Below are 6,902 nucleotides of genomic sequence, written 5' to 3'. Positions count from 1 at the left end.
TCATATTTGGTGACAAATAATCCCTAGAGGAGTTTTACATGAGCTGGAGCTTAATATTAATGTATTCTGTGGGAACAAGAACAACATCCTTAATGAATTGTGTGACTTTCTGGTTCATCTCAGGGAACACTCCACAAGATCCAAACAAGAACAACTAAGGATAATGGCACACTATTAAGCAAAATCCAAACACTCAGCTAGTTTCTGCAATGCCAATAATCCATGAAGAACCCAGCATGCCTTTATATAGTGGCCAAGATCACAATACAACATTCATCAAAAGAAAAGTACTTGGTATAAAGGCATCAGGGCTCCAAAATTAACATGTTATAAGTAACAAGATGAATGAATTGTCAGTTTACAGTACATGGCCAAGCAACTGCTAGGCCAGAAATTGCAGGCTCAGTAATTAGACTGATGTATCAACCAGAGTACCACTCAGGTGTCAGCATTCAAATCAACAAGAGAGCACTACAGATGTTAAAAATAGCACACTTTAGATGTGACAGGTATCCATTTGATAATAAATATTATATAAACATTTATTCATACATGATGATCATTAGCAGCCCAGATGTGCAAGAACCACAAGTGACTACACTGTCCAAACAAAGCTGTTACTGCTCTCCCGCTTCCAACTGCAAGTTTTCTCTCCTCGGTTTCTGAAGACAGCGAGTCTTGCAGCAATACAGTTCTACGACAACAACTTGCCTTTAACATATTAAAACGTCCCAAGGCACTTCACCGGAGCGTTATCAAACAAAACTTGACACCAAGCCACCTAAGGAGATAATAGGTCAAGTGACCAAAAGCTTAGTAAAAGAGGTAGGTTTCAAGGAGCATCTTAAAGGAGGAGAGAGAGGTGGACAGGCGGAGAGGTTCAGAGAGGGAATTCCAGAACTTAGGGCCTAGGCAACTGAAGGCACGACCGTCAATGATGGAGCGATTAAAATGAGGAGTGTGCAAGAGGCCAGAATTGGAGGAGCGCAGAGTTCATAGTATCTTAGTAGGTACAGCACCGGAGGAGACCATATCACGCCCGTGCCAGCTCTTTGAAAGAGTTATCCAATTAGACCCATTCCCTTATAAATTTTTTCCCTTTAAGTATTTATCTAATTCCCTTTTGACAATTACTATTGAATCTGCTTCCACCACCCTTTCAGGCAGTGCTTCCCAGATTATTACAACTCGCTCTGTAAAAAAATGTTTCCTTATGTCGCCTCTGGCTTTTTTGCCGATCACCGTAAATCTGCGTCCTCTGGTTACCAACCCTTCTGCCACTGGAAACAATTTCTCCTCATTTACTCTATCAAAACCGTTCATGATTTTGAACACGTCTATCAAATCGCTCCTTAACATTCTCTGTTCTAAGGAGAACACCACCAGCTTCTCCAGTGTCTCCACATAACTGAAGTCCTTCACCCCTGGCACCATTCCAGTAAATCTCTTCTGCACCCTCTCGAAGGCCTAGACATCCTTCCTAAAGTGTGATGCCCAGAATTGAACACAATATTATTGAACTAATAGGGAACAGGAACCTTAGTCAATGTATTCCTCACTAATCCAGGAACACGTAGGCAAATTGCAGCATTCCTACCACCATCCCAACTGAGATCATAGACAGACCGGCCTCTATGACTCAGTTACTCACTGCTTTAACCAGCTGAGCCATGATGAGCTACAGTTTTTGCATTATGAAGCACCTTTTCAAAATGGGTTCTACTACGAAATCGCAGTCTGTATCTATGTCTAAGTAGTTATTTAGCAGGTAACTATTGCAGCAGCCAGGATCTGATGTATTCTAGCAACAAGCATTCCACACTAGTTCACTGTAAACAACGGGCCTTTAACCCTAGATTTTGATGCAGCTCTGGCTGTGTCTAGCAATAATGTAGCAAAATATGTTTACAATAAACAACAGAAAATAAGTCAAGAAGATTTTAAAATCAACTTTTTATACAAATAAATGAAGTAATGCATTTTCAATTTTTTTAAAATCTGAGTTCAGTTATCCATACTGTTATAATAATCAACATTTGCCTTATTAAAATTAAACTGGGTTATTTCCATTTTTGAGACCTTTAGATTAAAGACTAAATGGACCAAGAAATAAAATGGAGATATTGTTCAGATGTTACTTAATAGATTCAAGAATCTTTCTGTAACATTCCAAGGTTTCCAGATATTACACCTCTAAATAGATTTTACTTGATCCAGCTCAGGATGTGCAGAGGCAGGCTTTATCTTTTGAAGCTTAAAACAAGAAAAAACACTTTGTTTCCTGAGGCCCCATCTGTTATGTTTGGGTAGACAAGGCCTACCTTTTTCTATGATTTTTTTTCAGTAATCACTTTTGTGCATTCAAGGAACAGGGTAACTGGATCTGCTTTACAGCATCAAAAAAAGCTACAAATTAATCCCGCTCGTAAGTTTGCGGGGCAGATAAGAGAAAAAAAACAGCAAATGCTGGAAATCTGAAATAATAAAAAAAAACAGAAAATACCTGAAATACACATTAGGTCCAGCAGCATCGGAAGAAGGAAAAGACAGTTAATGTTTCAGGTGAGCCTCCATGCCAGAACTCTGTAGATACATAAATCTATCTTTTCTCTTTTTAGATGCTGATGGACCATTGTGTATTTGCAGCATTTTCCAGTTTTATTTTCATAAGTTTGCTTGTATGCTGTGCTTGATTACTGAGCTTTCTTATAAGGGTTTAAACCACCCAAAGACACGCTTTGGTATTAAACCTATAGTAAATCATTACCATCTCCCTACAAGAGAAAAACAAATTATAACTGAACATAAAGCAGCGATTTCACCATCTGAATGGATGTCTATCTGAAACGGCATGAATTACTGCATTTAAATTGTGCGGATGACTTGTTGCTTTGTACTGCTATCCATACATTTTTCAGGCAGTGTCTCAATCAGGCTGGTCCAAACTAAAATCCCATATGTTGACTAAGCTACATGCCCTAACACCTATTCAACAAACAAAACAGACTATCAATAGAACTGAAAGGTAAAATCAGTAGGGGGGAAAAAATGAGAAGATCAGAAAATGAGTAGACTATCCCTTCTAGTAAACAGCAACATTTTGCTTCCACTTGCACAAACCTTGAACAGAACACTCCACTCTTAGGACTGCTGTGATCTGGAATAATAATGTTACTTTTTTTTTTAAAAAGCAGTACAATGTTTGCAACTATGGAACAATTTGTGAACACTGGCAGCAATGCATTAGGAGTTTCAACAAATTGAAACTAAAAAGCGCTACAATAAAAGCACAAGGTAACTGGGGGAGGGAGAGCAAAATACACTGCTGTAAAAGCAGTGAGTATCATCAGCAAAAAAGAAAAAAGCTACGAATCTAAAATAAAATCAGGAAATAATGGAAATAGAGTCATAGAGTTATACGGCACGGATAGAGGCCCTTCGGCCCATCGTGTCCGCGCCGGCCATCAAGCCCTGTCTACTCTAATCCCATATTCCAGCATTTGGTCCGTAGCCTTGTATGCTATGGCATTTCAAGTCCTCATCCAAATGCTTCTTGAATGTTATGAGGGTTCCTGCCTCCACAACCCTTTCAGGCAGTGAGTTCCAGACTCCAACCACCCTCTGGGTGAAAAAGTTCTTTCTCAAATCCCCTCTAAACCTCCCGCCTTTTACCTTGAATCTATGTCCCCTTGTTATAGTACCCTCAACGAAGGGAAAAAGCTCCTTAGTATCCATCCTATCTGTGCCCCTCATAATTTTGTACACCTCAATCATGTCCCCCCTCAGCCTCCTCTGCTCCAAGGAAAACAAACCCAATCTTCCCAGTCTCTCTTCATAGCTGAAGCGCTCCAGCCCTGGTAACATCCTGGTGAATCTCCTCTGCACCCTCTCCAAAGCGATCACATCCTTCCTGTAGTGTGGCGACCAGAACTGCACACAGTACTCCAGCTGTGGCCTAACCAGTGTTCTATACAGCTCCATCATAACCTCCTTGCTCTTATATTCTATGCCTCGGCTAATAAAGGCAAGTATCCCATATGCCTTCTTTACCACCTTATCTACCTGTTCCGCCGCCTTCAGGGATCTGTAAACTTGCACACCAAGATCCCTCTGACCCTCTGTCTTGCCTAGGGTCCTCCCATTCATTGTGTATTCCCTTGCCTTGTTAGTCCCTCCAAAGTGCATCACCTCGCACTTTTCCGGGTTAAATTCCATTTGCCACTGTTCCGCCCATCTGATCAACCCATCTATATCGTCCTGCAGACGGACGCTATCCTCCTCGCTATTTACCACCCTACCAATTTTTGTATCATCAGCGAACTTACTGATCATACCTTTTACATTCATATCCAAGTCATTAATGTAGACCACAAACAGCAAGGGACCCAGCACCGATCCCTGTGGTACCCCACTGGCAACAGGCTTCCAGTCACAAAAACAACCTTCGACCATCACCCTCTGCCTTCTGCCACTAAGCCAGTTTTGTATCCAAAGTGCCAAGGCACCCTGGATTCCATGGGCTCGTACCTTCTTGACCAGTCTCCTGTGGGGGACTTTATCGAAGGCCTTACTGAAATCCATGTATACCACATCCACTGCGTTACCCTCATCCACACGCCTAGTCACCCCCTCAAAAAATTCAATCAAATTAGTCAGACATGATCTTCCCTTGACAAAGCCATGTTGACTATCCCTGATTAATCCTTGCTTCTCCAAGTGGAGACTAATTTTGTCCTTCAGAATTTTTTCCAATAATTTTCCTACCACTGATGTTAGGCTCACTGGCCTGTAGTTCCCCGGTTTTTCCCTACTCCCCTTCTTGAATAATGGTACTACATTAGCGGTTCTCCAGTCCTCTGGCACATCCCCTGTGGCCAGAGAGGTTCTGAATATATGTGTCAGAGCCCCCGCAATCTCCTCCTTTGCCTCACACAGTAGCCTGGGATACATTTCGTCCGGGCCTGGGGATTTATCCATTTTTAGGCCTGCTAAAACCGCCAATACCTCCTCCCGCTCGATGTTAATATGTTCGAGTATATCACAGTCCCCCTGCCGAATTTCTATGTCTACATCGTCCTTCTCCATATTGAAAACAGATGCAAAAAATTCATTTAGAACCCCTCCTACATCTGCCGGCTCCACACACAGATTGCCATTTTTGTCCCTAATGGGCCCTATTTTTTCCCTAGTCATCCTCTTACCCTTAATATACTTATAAAACATCTTAGGATTTTCCTTTATTTTGCTCGCCAGTGTTATTTCATGGCCCCTCCTTGATCTCCTAATTTCTTTTTTAAGTATCCCCCTGCACTTTTTGTACTCCTCTAGGGCTTCCTCCGTCTTTAGCCTTTTGTATCTGCCAAAAGCCCTCCTTTTTTTCCTAATCCATTCTCGTATATCCCCTGACATCCAAGGTTCCCTGGAGTTCTTGGAACCACCCTTGACCTTTACGGGAACATGTTGCCATTGTATGGTCTCAATCTCCCTTCTGAAAGACTCCCATTGCTCCGATGCGGATTTTCCTACAAGCAGCTGATCCCAGTCCATTTTGGCCAGATCCTGCCTTATCCTATTAAAATCGGCCTTCCCCCAATTTAGAACCTTTATTTCCGGCCCCTCCCTGTCCTTTTCCATGACCACCTTAAATCTCACCAAATTATGGTCACTGTCACCAAAGTGCTCACCTACTAGCACTTCTTCCACTTGGCCGGCCACATTCCCTAGAATTAGGTCCAGTACCGCCCCCTCTCTTGTAGGACTTTCTACATGCTGGCTCAAAAAGCTCTCCTGGATGCACGTTAAGAATTTTGTACCCTCTAAGCCTTTTACACTCTGAGTATCCCAGTTAATATTGGGGAAGTTGAAATCCCCCACTATTATTACCCTATTATTTGCACAATTTTCTGAGATTTGCCTACATATCTGTTCCTCTATCTCCCCCTGACTGTTTGGGGGCCTATAGTACACTCCCATCAAAGTGCTTGCCCCCTTTTTGTTTTTAAGCTCCACCCATGTGGCCTCATTTGAGGAACCTGCTAATATATCATCCCTCCTTATGGCAGTAATTGATTCTTTAATTAATATTGCGACCCCCCTCCTCTTATACCTCCCCCTCTGTCTCGCCTGAAGATTCTGTACCCCGGAATATTGAGCTGCCAGTCTTGCCCCTCCCTCAACCATGTCTCTGTGACAGCAACCATGTGTTTATCAACACCTTCAGTTCATCCACCTTATTCGCAAGACTCCTTGCATTAAAATAGATGCCATCCAGCCTTGCCCTCACATATTTGCCCTGTCTTCCAAGCTGACTTGTTTTTTTTCTCTATATTTGGCTGCACAGCAGGTAGGTCAGCATTTGGAAGACGACAACATTCCGGGTGGGCAATCTTCAGCATAACTGATTTTCATTTTCTCTTAGTATTTTGGACATGGTCAGCTACTCCCCCCCCCCCCCCAATCCAGTTATCACTGAAGAGGTTTTTTTAAAAAAACATGGCCTACTTGATATTTTATTTTGAATCTCCTCTCTTCCACTGCTTCCAAGTTCAAACACAAATAGCCACTCAGCTACCAGGTGAATAAGCAAGTGGAGCTCGGTGATAATTTGTATCTTTCTTCATCTTACAGGTCAACTGGGAAGCATCGGCCAATTTAAAATTCAGTAGCGGCCAGGTACAGCTGTGTACTTCACCAGTACTAGCATTTAAAGTTACTGATACTTCCTGCTCAATGTTCAGGCCATAAAAAATTTTCATCACTACCTCAATGGAGTTTCTCATAGTTGGCAGTTCTTCACCAGGTGAGAGACCCAAAACATCAGATCTTTGTGCATCAGCAGGACCAAAAGAAGAAGGGGCAAGTAAAAGCTGTATTAAGTGCAAAAAATGAGAACTAAAAATTAG

This window comes from Heptranchias perlo, chromosome 30 (assembly GCF_035084215.1).
Source record: "Heptranchias perlo isolate sHepPer1 chromosome 30, sHepPer1.hap1, whole genome shotgun sequence".
Classification (NCBI taxonomy): Eukaryota; Metazoa; Chordata; class Chondrichthyes; order Hexanchiformes; family Hexanchidae; genus Heptranchias; species Heptranchias perlo.
Note: the sequence above shows the minus strand (reverse complement) of the source record.